Genomic DNA, 17173 nt, shown 5'->3' with positions numbered 1-17173 from the left:
TTGTTTTTTTTATCCATTCTGCTACACTATGTCTTTTGATTGGAGCATTCAGCCCATTTACATTCAGTGTTATTATTGAAATATGTGGGTTTAGAGTCATTGTGTCCTTTGTGGGATTCATGTGGTGTCTCTGGTATCTTACAGTCCTTGAAACACTTCCCTCAGAGAGACCCCCTCAGGATTTTTTGTAGGGCTGGTTTAATGGTGGAAAAGTCTTTCAATTTTTGTTTATATGGAAAGACTTTTATCTTTCCTTCTATTATGAACGACAGGCTTGCTGGATAGAAGATTTTTGGCTGCATATTTTTTCGTTCATCACATGAAGTTCTGCCATTCCTTTCTGGCCTGCCAAGTTTCAGTAAAGAGGTCTGTGACCACTCTGATAGATTTCCCTTTGTATGTTAGGACCCTTTTTTCCCTGGACTCTTTCAAAATGGTCTCTTTGTCCTTAGATTTTGCAAGTTTCACTATGATATGTCTTGCAGATGATCCATTCAAGTTACGGCTGAGGGGAGTAGTCTGTGCCTCTTGAATTTCAACGTCTACTTCCCTCTCCAGGTTGGGGAAGTTCTCTGCTATAATTTGTTCCAGGACTCCTTCAGCACCTTTCCCTCTCTCTTCCTCTTCTGGAATTCCTATGATATGGATATTGTTCTGTTTGATAGTATCGCTGAGCTCTCGAATTCTTCCTTCATGTTCCTGGATCAGTTTATTCCTCTTTTTCTCAGTTTCTTCTTTTTCTATAATAGTGTCTTCTAAATCACTTATTCTCCTTTCTGCCTCTTCAATCCTTGCATTGAATGCCTCCAGTGTATTACGTATCTCATTCATCACATTTTTTAATTCATTATAAATATTTTTAAGCTCCTTAGTGTTTGTAGTCATAATTTCTCTGATATCCTCCATGCTTTTTTCAAGCCCGGCGATTAATTTTACGATTATTGTTCTAAATTTTTGTTCAGTTATGTTGCTTATATCTGGTTTGAGCAGTTCTCTATCTGTCATTTCTTCCTGGAGTTTCTTTGGAGGAAAATTCTTCCGTTTCGTCATTTTGGTTTGTTATCTATCTCTTGTTACTTTTAAAAGCTTGTTGTACACATGGCCCCTGCAAGTTCTGCTGTATTAGAGAGGGCTCTTTTGACTGTTTAGGGCCTGTCTATTAAGGAAGTGTTCTTTGGATGGTGTCTCTTGGTTCTCTTGTTGAGCGTTTGGTTATTTTGTTTCCCTACAGGTAGTGGTATTTGGAACTCTTCACCATGTTTAGTTTGGCTTGTTTCTTGAGGCAGCTCTGGAAAAAGAAAACAGACAAGCACAGAGGGGGCACAGGTACACAAACACATAGACAAAACCAATACACACGGAAACCCAAGCTCAGGTTAAAACAGCTACAACAACAACAACAAAACAGCTATCTGGACGGATTGGGCGTGGTTTAGAAATATGGAAAGCTTCACGCATTTGCGTGTCATCCTTATGCATGGGCCATGCTAATCATCTCTGTATCCTTCCAATTTTTGTATATGTGCTACCGAAGTGAGCACTAGAGAATAAATTTCAAAAATACGGAGACAAAAGAAAATCAAAATCGAACAACCCAACCTTTTTGGGATTCAGAGAAGCCTGTCCTAAGAGGAAGGTACATTGCATTCAGGACATTTTCAAGAAACTAGAAAAAGCACAAATACAAAATCTAACAGCACGGTCGTTTCGGTGGCTCAGTAGGTTGAGTGTCTGACTTCAGCTCTGGTCATGATCTCAACAGTTTGTGGGTTTGAGCCCTGCATTGGGCTCTGTGCTGACAGCTAGCTCAGAGCCTAGTCTCGGTTTCAGATTCTGTGTCTCCCTCTCTCTGGCTCTCTGCTGCTCACGCTGTCTCTCTCTCTGAAATAAATAAAATATTAGAAAAAAATTTAAAAAGCTGACAACACACCTACATGGTCTGGAAGTAGAGCAGTAAGAGCACCCCAAAACCAGCAGAAGAAGAGAAAAAGTAAAGATCAGAGCATAAATAAACAATATAGAATTTTTTTTAAAAAAAGCATTTGAACAGAGCAATGAAACCGAGAGTTGTTTTATTGAAATAATAAACCAAATTGAAAAACCACTTGCCAGACTTCTCAAAAAGAAAACAGAGAACACTTAAACAGACAAACTGAAGAATAAAAATGGACTTATGACAACCAATCCCTCAGAAATGCAAGCAATTATCAGGGAATACTATGAAAAAATATTTGCCAACATACTGGACAACCTAGTAGAAATGGATAAATTTCTAAACACACACACAGGACTAAAACTCAAAAAGGAAGGGATAGAAAATCTAAACAGACTCATAACTAGTGAGGAAATTGTATCACTTATCAAAAATCACCCAACAAATGAGAGCCATGGACCAGATGGCTTTCCTGGGAAATTCTACCAGACATTTAAATAAGAGGTAATACCCATTCTTCTCATGCTATTCCAAAAAGTAGAAATTGAAGGAAAACTTCCAGACCCATTCTACGGAGCCAGCATCACTTTGATTCCCAAAACAGAGAGAACCAGCAAAAAGAGAGAACTACAGGCAAATATCCCTGATGAATATGGATGCAAAAAACCTCAATAAGACACAAGCAAATTGAATTCAACAGCACATAAAAAGAGTTATCCACCATGATCAAGTGGGATTCATTCCTGGGTTACAGGGCTGGTTCAGTATTTGCAATTCAATCAGTGCGATGCATGACATTAACCAAAGAACTTGTGAGAATGAGCACTGGGTGTTATATGGAAACCAACTTGACAATAAACTATTTAAAAGGGAAAAAAGTCAATATATTACAAAAAAAAAGAAAAGATAAAAATCATATGATCCTGTCAATAGATGCAGAAAAAGCATTTGACAAAATATAAGATCCTTTCTTAATAAAGACCCACAAGAGAGTCGGGACAGAAGGAACATACGTAAGAATCAAAAGAACCATTTTTGAAAAGCCCACAGCTAATATCATCCTCAATGGGGAAAAACTGAGAGCTTTCCCCTGAGATCAGGAACACAACAGCGATGTCCACTCTCACCACTGTTGTTAAACATAGTGCAGGAAATCCTAGCATCAGCAATCAGACAAAAAAAAAATGAAATCAAAGGCATCAGAATTGGCAATGAAGAAGTCAAACTTTCACTTTTCCTAGAAGACATGATACTTTACATAGAAAACCTAACAAACTCCATAAGAAGCCTACTAGAACTGATCCAGGAATTCAGTAAAGTCGCAGGGTACACAATCAACGTACAGAAATTGGTTGCATTTTTATACATCAATAATGAAGCAACAGAAAAAGAAATCAAGAAACTGATCCCATTCACAATTGCACAAAAAAAAAAAAAACATGGAATACTTAGGAATAAACCTAACCAAAGATGTATAAGATCTGTATAATGAAAACTATAGAAACCTTATGAAGGAAATTGGAGGAGACACAAAGAAATGGAAAAACATTCCATGCTCATGGGTCAGAAGAATAAATATTGTTAAAATGTCAATACTACCCAAAGCAATCTACACATTCAAAGCAATCCCAATCAAAATTGCACCAGCATTCTTCTCAAAACTAGAACAAACTATCCTAAAATTTGTATGGAACCAGTAAAGACCCAGAATAGCCAAAACAATATTGAAGAAGAAATCCAAAACGGAAGGCATCACAACCCCAGACTTTAGTCTCTAACACAAGGCTTTATTCATCAGGACAGTATGGTGTTGGCACAAAAGCAAACACATAGACAAATGGAATGGAATAGAGAACCTACAATTGGACCCACAAATGTATGGCCAACTAATCTTTGACAAAATTGAAAAGAGTATCCAATGGAAAAAAAGACAGCCTCTATAAAAGATGGTTCTGGGAGAACTGGACAGCAACATACATAAGAATAAAGCTAGACCACTTTCTTACACCATACACAAGAATAAGCTCAAAATGGATGAAGGATCTGATTGTGAGACAAGAAACCATCAAAACCCTAGAGGAGTAAGCAGAAAACAATCTCTTTGACCTCAACCACAGCAATTTCTTTCTCAACACATCTCGAAATGCAATGGAATCAAGAGCAAAGATGAACTATTTGGACTTCATCAAGATTAACAGCCTCTGCAGGGGAAAAGGAATAAGCAACAAAACAAATAGGCAACCAAAAGAATGGGAAATATAGCTGCAAATGGCATATCGTATGAAGAGCTAGTATCCAAAATCTATAAGGAACTCACCAAACTCCACACCCCAAAAACAAATAATCCAGTGAGGAAATGGGCAGAAGACATGAACAGACACTTCTCCAAACAGGACATCCAGATGGCCAACAGACACATGAAACGATGTTAAGCGTCCCTCGTCATCAGGAATATGCAAAACAAAACCACACTGAGATCCCACATCACACCAGTCAGAGTGGCTAAAATGAACAAATTAAGAGACTCTAGATGCTGGCAAGGATGTGGAGAATGGGCACCCTCATACACTGTTGGTGGAATGGAATCTGGTGCAGTCCCTCTGGAAAACAGTGTGGAGGTCCCTCAGAAGATTAACAATAGAACTCCCCTAGGACCCAGCAATAGCACTCCTAGGAAGTTACCCAAGGGAAACAGCAGTGCTGATGCATAGGGGCACATGTACCCCAATGTTTATAGCAGCACTTTCAACAATAGCCAAATCATGGAAACAGACTAAATGTCCATCAGCTGACGAATGGATCAAGAAGATGTGGTTTATCTATACAAGTGAATACTACACGGCAATGAGAAAGAATGAAATCTGGCCATTTGTAGCTACGTGGATGGAACTCGAGATTGTTGTAAGTGAAATAAGTTAAGCAGAGAAGGACAGATACCATATGTTTTCACTCATATGTGGAACAGGGGAAAATTATCAGAGGACCATGGGGGAGGGGAAATAGTTAAAGAGAGGGAGGGAGGGAAACCATAAGAGAGTCATAAATACTGAGAACAAACTGAGGATTGATGGTGTTTGGGGAGAGGGTAAAAAGAATGATAGGTATGAAGGAGGGCACTTGTTGGGATGAGCACTGGGTGTTTTATGGAAACCAACTTGGCAATAAGCTATGAAATAATAAAATAAAATACATAAAATAAAAGATAAAATAAAATAAAATATAAAATATAATAAGAACTCTTTCTGCTCTAAAAAATTACTTCACTTAAATACACAAAGAGACTGAAAATAAAAGGTAGGAAAAAGATATTACTTGTAAATGAATGTGAAAAATAACTGGGGTATCATTACTTAAACAAAATACTTTAAAATAAAGACTGTTGGGGTGCCTGGGTGTCTCAGTCGGTTAACCATCTGTCTCTTGATCCCAGCAAAGGTTATGATTTCATGTTTCATGAGATGGAGACCTGCATCGGGCTATGTGTTGACAACAAAAGACTGCTTGGGAAAATCTGTCCCTCTGTTTTTGCCCCTTCCCCCCTCTCTCTCCCTCTCTTTCAAAATAAATTGTGTCCATCAACTGATAAATGGATAATGTAGTATTACTCAGCCATTAAAAGCATCCAACTTGCCATGTGGAATGACAGGGATAGTTCTGGAGAGTACTATGCTAAGCTAAATCAGTCAGTCAGAGAACAACAAATACCACGTGATTTCACTTATATGTGGAGTTTAAGAAACAGAACAAAGGAGCAGATGGAAAAATATATAAACATTGAGGCAACTCAAGAAACAGACTTTTAATTACAGGGAACAAACTTATGGTTACCAGAGGGAAGGAGTGTGGTGAATGAGTTAAATGGGTAGATGGGGTGATGAGTATTAAAGAATGCACTTGTGATGATCATTGTGTGTTGTATGGAAGTGTTGAATCACTATATTGTTCACCTAAAAGTAATACTACATTCTATGTTGACTAACTGGAATTTAAACAAAAACTTAAGAAAATTAAAAAAAATAAATACAAAGGTGTGTATATAGGAAGCAACAGAGAAACGTTGGTAATCAGTGTACCATATTTGATCATAAGAGTAACTATACCTTAATATAAATATATGAATTAATTAGATTATAATACACATGAAATTATTATTTAACACTGTCTGATATTAGTAAATGCTAAGTTAATGTTTGTTATGACTGTTCTGTCTGTAAGACATCTGAATCAGAGGCACTTAATGCTGCTCATGGAAGGTTTTACAATGAACTTCCTAAATTATTAATATTCTATGGGAAATGAGGGTTGCATATACCAATACATCGTCTCTACTCTGAATATGATTGGGTATATTAAGCCCCAAACATCGAATGTGCTGACGCAACAAGGCCTCCAACAAAGTTTGTGATTGTCTTGAAGCTCTGTCTAGTTAATGATCACTCGGAGATATTGTTTGTGGGTTCCACCAGGTTAGACTGTAGGTCAGCTGAGATAATTGGGAGTGGGAAGAGAGCCCATCTATTCCCCAGATAGCAATTACTTGTGTGCATTGGATCATACGCTCTTCATAGTAGCTACACTTCAATTATTTTCTAAGGTCTAAAACTCTGTTATATCAGGTGTCATTCTACCATATACTGTGTGCAGAGAACAGCATTTTCAACAACAAATATTTACTGAGAACTACCATGCATGCAAGATATGGTAACATTCACAGCCATCCAGATATTAATAGGTTTTGTCTGAGAAGTCACACTTTTAAGAATGTGTTCCAGAAATAGAATTGTTCCAGAATAATAGATGAAACTTTTGAGCTTCAACTTTTATATTTGCTGATATCAGATAGTTGTATTAAATACAATTATTCTGAGAGTTTTAGAAATAACTGCTTAAGATGGTTATCCAATCTAAGGGCAATCCCTGTATTAAAAAAAATTGGAAAGAATCATTTATGATGAAAACAAGTTATGAAAGTGATGTTGAGATCTTCCACATAGCTAAGCAGATTTATTGGTTAGGAGAGAACTAGTGATACATTCCAATTCTCAAAAACATGCTCCATCTAATGTACCCCAAATTAGAATTAATTCACATATTGTTCCACATAACTATAGTTAAGAGTATGTTTCTTGGTTTGACTCTGTTCTTGTGCAAAAAATACAAAGAAAAAATTTTTAAGTGTAATCACTACTCATGCAATCTAAATATTCTGTATTTTAAAGTTCAGTATAGGCATCTGCCTATATCCAATCATTTTATTGGCAATGCATATTTTATTTTTTAAAAAAAATTAATGTTTTATTTATTTCTGAGAGAGGGAGGAGACAGAGTCAGCAGGGGAGGACCAGAGAGAGAGGGAGATACAGAATCTGAAACAGGTTCCAGCCTCTGAGCTAGCTCTCAGCACAGAGCCTGACGCAGGGCTTGAACCCACAAACCATGAGATCCATGACCTGAGCCAAAGTCGGACGCTTAACCGACTGAGCCACCCAGGTGCCCCTGGCAGTGCATATTTTAAGTAAGACTCATATTCAACATAGTCTAGATTCTGCATATAAATACATCCATTTCCCCTTTGCTGATGCTGAAAGACTGAGATTGACTGCTACAATATACATTTCAATTTACAATATGTGTAAAAAACATTAGGGAAATATATAGTCTTAACTGCTTAGCTAAAAGTTGTCACTAAGTCAATAAGAAATCATTATAGTCAAACATTTCTGTCTCACACATAGTTAAATGTTAGGAGTAAGTTGACATAATCTATAGTTTTTGTCAGAAGAAAATTATATGTAGAGTTGTTTGTTTCATTACAATTATTATTATTACTGAGGACTTTCAAAAGGGAAACTGAAAGGTTCAGCTACTACACATTAAACACAGCACTTCCTTGAGTCCTGAAACTGGCTGTCTGCAGTGTTAATGTAATTAGTTTTCTGTGGTAGTAGGGCAATTTCTCTACCTGGAATATTATGTGATGCCAGTCTATGAATGGCAGCTCTAGGAGTCAGTGGGTTTGTTGGGTATTTTTCCCAATCACCCTGAGTCCCTAGGGGCTTCACTTACTGATTGTATCATTCTAGTAATAAAGTCCCTTGAGGACCTCTATATGACAGTCTTTTAAGCTTTAAGGTTTTACTTAAAGAATTTGAATATTCTATTCTCTTTACTTGTTTTCCTTTTTTAATTTTTAATGTTTATTTATTTTGAGAGAGAGAGAGAACGAACAGAAGCAGGGGAGGGGCAGATAGAAATGGAGACAAAGAATCCAAAGCAGGCTCCAGGCTCTGAGCTGTCAGCACAGGGCCTGATGCATGGCTCAAACCCACGAATGCGAGATTATGACCTGAGCTGAAGTCAGATGCTTAACTGACTGAGCCACCCAGGGTCCCTGTTCTCTTTACTTGTAGAGTTTATATCTTTCTCCTGATTAAGTCTTACTCCTTTTTTTTTTATTTTATTTTTATTTTTATTTTTTTTATTTATTTCTAGGAGAGAGAGAGAGAGAGAGAGAGACAGCGTGAGCAGGGGAGGGTCAGAGAGAGAGGGAGTCACAGACTGAAACAGGCTCCAGGCTCCGAGCTGGCAGTCAGCACAGAGCCCGACGTGGGGCCCGAACCCACGAACCGCGAGATCATGACCTAAGCAAAAGTCGGACGCTTAACCGACTAAGCCACCCAGGCGCCCCACTCTTTTTTTTTTTTAAATTTATTTGTGTGTGTGTGTGTGTGTGTGTGTGAGAGAGAGAGAGAGAGAGAGAGAGAGAGAGAGCGAGAGCGCATGAGCAGGGGAGGGTCAGAGAGAGAGGGAGATACAGAATCTGAAGCAGGCTCCAGGCTCCGTGCTGGCTGTCAACACAGAGCCCAACACGGGGCTCGAACGCACGAACTGAGACATCATGACCTGAGCCAAAGTCGGCGTTTAACCGACTGAGCCACCCAGGCGCCCCAGTCTTACTCCTTTTACATTATCAATGTTATTTTTCCAAGGAAATCTTACTATGTTCCAAATAAGTAGTTCTCCCTTTTATATGCCTTCTATTAGGCCCAATATTTGTCTTCTAAGAACGTTGTGCCCCTGGGCTTAATTTAAGAAATATGTAAAATTATTTCTTTAATATATTTTTTACATAAGATTTGTTTGGTTCAAAGGTGTATCTCCAGTGTCTAGCTAAGTGCCTAACATCATGGTAATTGGCATATTTCAAAGAATACTACACACCTCCATTAATGAATCAAGTATTATTATTTATTTAGGTCCAACCAATGTCAGCTCTGCCCTGCCCCATACTATCAAATATCAGCAAATACACATGCCATTATTTCACAAATCTGCTTTTATAAGTCATCATATAGAAAAAAAAAGATCTAAAATCATATTCATTTAGCTAATAATTTTATAGGTTTAATATTATTGGTCTCAGAGGACTTGGAGGAAATAAGATGTAATGAGACTTTATATACTTTACTTTTTATGAGCATATATTCAAGAGCCAGGGTTTGAATTTTGGCTCTGCCACTTACTTGCTGCATGAGCTGAGGCAAACTACTTAAGTTTGTCGTACTTCCCTTTTGGCACTAAAGAAGACAAGGGTAGTATCTACCTTAAAAATTGTCCACAATGACTAATAATTTTTATTATGGCAACAGGCAAATACTATTTAAGGTATTATTACATTTTTAATATCACTCAATTTTGCGTTTTGCTGTTGCTATTTTATTATTGGTTTGCAGACTTTATTTTTATTTTTTGTGGTGAAAAGTGCTTCATATGAACCAACAAGTCAGCTCATTATTTATAGATAGACAAAATCATTATACACGTCTTTAAAATAAGATTCTGGGGGTGAAAGTATTATGAGAAAGTAAGTGTAAGGTGTTGCTTGACACAAAAGCACAACTATTTGAAATATCTCAGATTTAAGATTTAAAGCAATGTAAAAAATGAGAAATTTTTACAAATTGCATGAAAGATTAATGATAAAATAGGCATCAATATAAATACTTGAGGCTTAGCATATATACATTCAAAACAAATTACAATGAGAATATAGGAGAAATGGAATAATAGTCACAGATATTTCAGGAAAAGCCTTATCATGGCAACAGGAAGTTATGTGTAGTTACACCATCAAAATATCTCTAACAAATAGAAGAAAAGCGAACAATAAGGAGAAATAAAATATCATTTGTTACAGTCTAGACATACCTTCTCTATATAGTATCATTTATGGAGATGCACAAAAATATCTCACTCAACCATATGAAACAGAACAGAAAATATTACACACATACACACTCACAAAAAAAGAACTTGACTCACTCTTACTATTTTCACCTACTCTGGCAGAAGCATTGCATTGATCAGAAAAACATGATTAACACATGTATTTTAAGCAAATCCATGCTAGAGTTTGGCCATGCCCTGCTCCAATTATATTAGTCTCTGCTTCTATTTAGAACCCATATCAGAATGTTGCTTGGCAGGAGGAGACATGGATGAGGCATGTGGTGTTCTGGTATGTGAACATCTAAGGGGGAATATTATAAACAAGGATAAAAATTAGAAGAGCAATGGGAAGGTGTGTATTATGGATATGGGCTTCCACACACATTTCAAATATTTCAAATTAGATCTAATTTTCAAGATTAGTAAAAAAAAAAAATCTGAGAGCAACAACTAGAGAATATCTACATTCATTTTAGTAGAATCCAAGTAAATACATATATTACAAGTTGAGCAAGGGTCTGTATGAACTAAACTTCAGATCTAGCTGTAAAAGGAAAAAGATTTCAATATGAAAAATGAACACTGAGGGAAGTTAAAGAACCTTCATACCCCCCTGTATTCCAGAAAATATGCCTAGATACATATCTACTGAATCAAACATGAATTTGTAAAGCTGGTATGGAACTTCTGAAAAAGTTCTGAAGCAAGAAGAAAAAAGAAAAATTTTATGACAACTCATAAAAAAGCATACTTCTTAAAATAGTTTTGTTATGAGATGAACATAAAATTCTAGCATATATGTGTTTATTATCCTCCAAAAATGACAAAGTTTGTTTGAAACAATGCTAGAAAAATGTTGAAAGAGAAAGAAGAAAGACCAAAAATCTCACTAAAATTAGGGGGGAAATGCAAACACCTAATAGAAATTTTTAAAAAGCATATTATACGGAAGAAATTGATACAATAACAATATAATAGACTGAGCAAAATATCAAAAAGTAATGTGAAGGACATTCTTCTCTAAAGAAGAAGCTAGAAGACATTGACATATTATCTCAAGCAGTGATTCTTAACATTTTGAGGACCACAATAATTTTGCAGAATTTAATAGAATGACTCTTTAGAAAAATACATTTATAAAAAAGTAAAATGTTGACATATAATTTCAAGACATTTATTAAATCTCTTGAAACCAATCTATGGTTCTCTAGAGCTCACTCATTATACTGTAAAAAATTTTTGTTTTGCAATCTTTTTAGAAGAGATTTTAATAAAAATGACACTACACCAAAGCAAGTGTTGAAGAACCAAGCAAAATCATTTTATATTTTGCCATAATTTAGAGAATATGAGAAGCATCTCAAAGACCAGAATGTAGCAACTAGAAAAAGATTGATAGTCCAAAAAATAAAAATGATAGAAATTTATATTATTAAAAGAATCATTTTGATTGCCGAGTACAAAGATCAAGCCTATCAGTTGTGACAATAAGTGTAAATAGATTAAACCTCTATTGAAAGGTAAATGTTCTTAGATAAGAAAAATATGTTATTACTCTGCTCTTATAAGGTACAAACTAAAAGTTAAATGAGGTAGAATGATTAAAAATGAATATATAGACAAATATATTTCAGGCAATGACAAAAAGTACTTACAATATCAATAGTTGACAAAAAAGAAAATGAGATAACTAAATAGGACAAAGAGCTTATTTTATGTTGATAGGAGATGGATTCAAAAGAATTTTATGTTCTAGAAACCAAAGCATCAAAATATGTAAAGTAAAAACTGAAAAATATAAATATAAAATAACATTGATGAAGGCTCAATTATAGAGTAACACATTAGCACTTTGTTATCAGTTTTTAAAGCTAGCTTAAAAGGCTACAGATAGGTCAGCAAGGTGTTCAAATAAAAAGCTTGAGATCCTTCATTCCCTGATGAGGACATCAATTAAACAAAAATACACGTGACAATTAATTTTGTGAGAAATCCAGAAACCAGTTAAGAGGCTCCTATAACTAAGGTATTACACCAACTACATCAAAGAGAGTAGGAAAATTCATGCACCCCTCTTACAATAGGCCCTACTCTCAGCAGCATCACATGATTGGTAGGAAACTACCAGTTCCTCGTTTGTCCCTAGAGAGGGAAAAAGAAAAATTGACTATAAGCTCAATATTTTGAGTGGGTGGGGGAATTTGTTGAAGGGACTGGTTTCTTTTTTTTTTAATTTTTTAATGTTTTATTTATTTCTGAGAGAGAGAAAGAGAGAGAGAGAGAGAGAGTGAGAGCGAGCAGGGGAGGGTCAGAGAGGGAGGGAGACACAATTCAAAGTAGGCTCCAGGCTCTGAGCTAGCTGCCAGTATAAAGCCCGATGCGGGGCCTGAAACCACGAACCGTGAGATCATGACCTGAGCAAAAGTCGGAGGCTTAACTGACTGAGCCACCCAGGTATCCAGAAGGGACTGGTTTCTGTCTTAAGTTTCATGGGGTCCACTGAAAACAAACATTTGGACACTGTGTTGTTGCTTCAGAACACCAGTGGTACCAGAGACACAAGTCAATATATCTTAGAGACCTCTCTGTCAATAGGAAACAGTAGAGTGGGAAATATGTCCAAAGTTCTTGCTTTTGGGGGCTAATCAAGGGAGTTCTTTCTATCTAGTCCAACTTGGAATACTGATAGAAACTGGAAAACTCTCGATGGCCAGACGCTGCTGAAAAAATAAAGATTTGACTGGAATACTGCTGCTTCACAGGACCCGCAGTGAAGGGAGGGAGGGATATTATGAGCTCCAAGACTGGAAAATTTCTCTAAATAGGAATTTATGAAAACAATCTAGAAAATATACATTCACAGAGTAGATTTCAGAATCCCCACAATTTCTAAGAAGGCTGATTGGTGAAAGTATCTCCATGTATAATGCCAGTCCGTAAAGACTGGGAAAGGTGGAAGTTTTTGTTTTGTTTTGTTTTGTTAAATGCATTGGTACAAACACAAAGTGACAAGGAATAGAAAGGAATAGGAACAATGGCCAAATCAATGAGGAAAAAATCTCCAGAAATGGACCCTAATAAAGTGTATATGATTACCATTAAATGAAAAAAGACCCATCATGAAGATGCTCAATGAGCTCAATGAGCTGCATGTAAGTTCTGCATTAGCAAATGAGAATTTAAAGAGAGAACATATATAAAAAAAAAATCAACCAGAAATTTTATAACTGAAGAATGTATTAATTGAACTAAAAAAACACTAAGTGGTTTCAATAGCAGTTCTGATCAAGCAGAAAAAAAAAAAAAAGAATCAATGAATTTGAAGATAGGTTAATTGAAATTATCTGGTCCAAGGAGCAAAAGGAAAACAAAATAAAAATGAAAAAGTGTGAAGAGAGCTCTCAAGAGACTTAATCTGTCCATGAAGCCAACCAATATATTCATTATGGAAGTCACAACACAAGACAAGATAAAGGGTTAAAATCTTTTTTTTTTTTTTTTTTTTTTTTTTACAAATAGTTTATTGTCAAGTTGGTTTCCATATAACACCCAGTGCTCATCCCCACAAGTGCGCCCCCTCCATGCTGGGGTAAAGTCTTTTAAAAAAATTAATTAAAAATGCTTTTAAATTTTGGAAAGGAAAGGGACATAAAGTACAATAAGCCCAAAGGACTTTATCTGGGAATAACACAAAGAAGTCCACATTGAGACACATTATTATGGAACTGTCAAAAGTCAAAGACATAGAGAAATCTGAAAGCAACAAGAGAAAAATAACACATACAAAGGAATTCACACAATACTGTTTGTGGGTATCTCAGCAGAAACCTTGAAGCCATAAGGGAGTAGGATTATACGTTTGAAATGCTAAAAACAAAACAACACAAAACCAACCTGGCTAATCAAAAATACTATATCTGGTAAAATTGTCTTTCAAAATGAAAGCTACAGGGGCGTCTGGGTGGCTCAGTCAGTTAAGCTTTTGACTTCGACTCAGGTCGTGATCTCATGGTTCATGGGTTCAAGCCCCAGTTCGGGCTCTGTGCTGGCAGCTAGCTCAGACCCTGGAGCCTGTCTTCAGATTCTGTATCTCCCTCTCTCTCTCTGACCCCCAACCTGCTCACACTATCTCTCTCAAAAATAAATAAATAAATGGGGCGCCTGGGTGGCTCAGTCAGTTAAGCGTCCGACTTCTGCTCCGTCATGATCTCACGGCTCGTGGGTTCGGTCCCCGCAGCGGGCTCTGTGCTGACAGCCAGCTCAGAGCCTGGAGCCTGCTTCCGATTCTTCCGATTCTGTGTCTCCCTCTCTCTCTGACCCTCCCCTGCTCATGCTGTCTCTCTCTCTCTCTCTCTCTCGGAAATAAATAAAATATTTAAATAAATAAATAAGTAAATAAATAAAACATTAAAAAAATTAAGGCTACATAAGGATTTTTCCAGGCAAAGAAAATTTGAAAGAACTCATTGCCACTGGATCTGTCTTACAAAGAATGCTTAACAAAAAATCAAAAATATGTTAAATGGAAACATGGAAGCATACATAAGTATAAACTCACCGGTAAAAAATATAAAACAAATAAAAATATTGCAATATTTTGATGGTGGTATGTAAATCACTTTTCATTCTAGTATAGAAGATAATAGATCAAAGTAGACAAATAATTGTAGTTATAGAAATTTATTTTATATTGCATTGGCAATATAAAAAAGATGTAACAGGGTGTCTGGGGTGTCTGGGTGGCTCAGCAGGTTAAGTGTCTGACTCTTAAATTCAGCTCAAGTCATGATCTCACAGTTCATAACTTCAAACTCTGCATTGGGCACTGTGCTGACAGCACAGAGCCTGCTTGGAATTCTCTCTCTGTCTATCTCTCTCTGTCTCTCTGTCTGTCTCTCTCTGTCTCTCTCTCTCTCCTCCTCCTCCTCCTCCTCTTCCTCTTCCTACTCCTCATGACCTCTCTCTCTCTCAAAATATAAATAAATAGTTTTGTTAAAAGTTTAAAATGATGTAACTCGTTACATTAATTAACATAGTTAAGGAGATAATGAAAATTTAGAGATTTTTAAAATATAATTTAGTCTTAAATTGATTTCCATAAAATGCCCAGTGCTCATCCCAAAAAATGCCCTCCTCAATGCCCATCACCTGCTTTCCTCTCTCCTTCAAACCCCCCCATCCTCCCTCAGTTTCTTATCAGTTTTTGAGTCTCTTATGGTTTGCCTCCCTCTCTCTCTGTAACTTTTTCCCCCTTCCACTTCCCCATGGTCTTCTGTTAAGTTTCTCAAGATCGAAATATGAGTGAAAACATATGGAATATGTTTTCTCTGACTGACTTATTTCACTTAACATAATACCCTCCAGATCCATTCACATTGCTGCAAATGACCAGATTTCATTCTTTCTTATTGCCGTGTAGTATTCCATTGCAAATATATACTACACCTCCTTGATCCATTCGTCGGTTGATGGATATTTAGGCACTTTCCATGATTAGGCTATTGTTGAAAGTGCTGCTACCAACAGTGGAGTACATGTGCCCCTATGCACCATCACTCCTGTATCCCTTGGGTAAATTCTTAGCAGTGCAATATATTGCTGGGTCATATGGAAGTTCTATTGTTAATTTTTTGAGGAACCTTCACACTGTTTTCCAGAGGGGCTGCACCAGTTTACATTCCCACCAACAGTGTAGGAGGGTGCCTGTTTCTCTGCATCCTCAACAGCATCTATAGTCTCCTGATTTGTTCATTTTAGCAACTCTGACCGGCTTGAGGTGATATCTCAATGTTATTTCGATTTGTGATTCCCTGATGATGAATGACGCTGAGCATCGTTTCATGTGTCTGTTGGCCATCTGGATGTCCTCTTTGTAGAAGTGTCTGTTCATGTCTTCTGGCCATTTCTTCACTGGAATATTTGTTTATCAGTGTGGAGTTTGGTAAGTTCCTTATAAATTTTGGATACTAACCCTTTTTTTTCTACAAATAGTTTATTATCAATTTGGTTTCCGTATAACACCCAGTGCTCATCCCCACAAGCGCCCTCCTCCATGTCCATCTCCCCCTTCCTCCCCCACACCCATCAGTCCTCAGTTTTTGTCAGCATTCAAGAGTCTCTCATGGTTTGCCTCTCTCCCCCTCTCCCACTATTTCTCTCCTTCTTCTCCCCCATGGTCCTCCGTTGAGTTTCTCCTAATCCTCCTATATGTGCAAACATATGGTATTTGTCCTTCTCTGTCTGACTTACTTCGCTCAGCATAACACCCTCAAGGTCCATCCATGTTGCCACACATGGCCAGATTTCATTCTTTCTCATTGCCATGTAGTATTCCATCGTATAGATAAACCACATCTTCTTGATCCATTCGTCCCTTGATGGACATTTAGGCTCTTTCCATGTTTTGGCTATTGTTGAGAGTGCTGCTATGAACATTAGGGTACATGTGCTCCTAGGCATCAGCATTCCTATATCTCTTTGGTAAATTCCCAGCAGTGCTATTGCTGGGTCATAGGGGAGTTCTATTGTTAATTTTTTGAGGAACCTCCACACTGTTTTCCAGAGGGGCTGCCCCAGTTTACATTCCCACCAACAGTGTAGGAGGGTGCCTGTTTCTCTGCATCCTCAACAGCATCTATAGTCTCCTGATTTGTTCATTTTAGCCACTCTGACCGGTGTGAGGTGGTATCTCAGTGTTGTTTTGATTTGTGATTCTCTGATGATGAATGACGCTGAGCATCGTTTCAGTGTCTGTTGGCTACCTGGATGTCCTCTTTCAGAAGTGTCTGTTCATGTCTTCTGCCCATTTCTTCACTGGAATATTTATTTATCAGTGTGGAGTTTGGTGAGTTCCTTATAGATTTTGGATACTAACCCTTTATCCGATATGTCATTTTCAACTATCTTTTCCCATTCCATCAGTTGCCTTTTAGTTTTGTTGCTTGTTTCCTTTCTGTGCCGAAGCTTTTAATCTTGATGAGGTCCCATTTTTGCTCTTGATTCCCTTGCCTA

General features: G+C 37.0%; 1 non-coding gene across 1 annotated transcript; it reads right to left on the bottom strand.

The window, feature by feature from the left end:
• Nucleotides 1-1434: 1434 nt before the first annotated feature.
• Nucleotides 1435-1541, bottom strand: LOC120226464. The gene has a single exon (XR_005527024.1). It is a non-coding gene; the product is annotated as a U6 spliceosomal RNA (small nuclear RNA).
• Nucleotides 1542-17173: the final 15632 nt, after the last annotated feature.

The sequence above is a fragment of the Hyaena hyaena genome, unplaced genomic scaffold, assembly GCF_003009895.1.
Source record: "Hyaena hyaena isolate Hyena2069 unplaced genomic scaffold, ASM300989v1 scaffold_1714, whole genome shotgun sequence".
In the NCBI taxonomy this organism is placed as follows: domain Eukaryota; kingdom Metazoa; phylum Chordata; class Mammalia; order Carnivora; family Hyaenidae; genus Hyaena; species Hyaena hyaena.
Note: the sequence above shows the minus strand (reverse complement) of the source record. Positions and strands in the feature narration are given on the sequence as shown.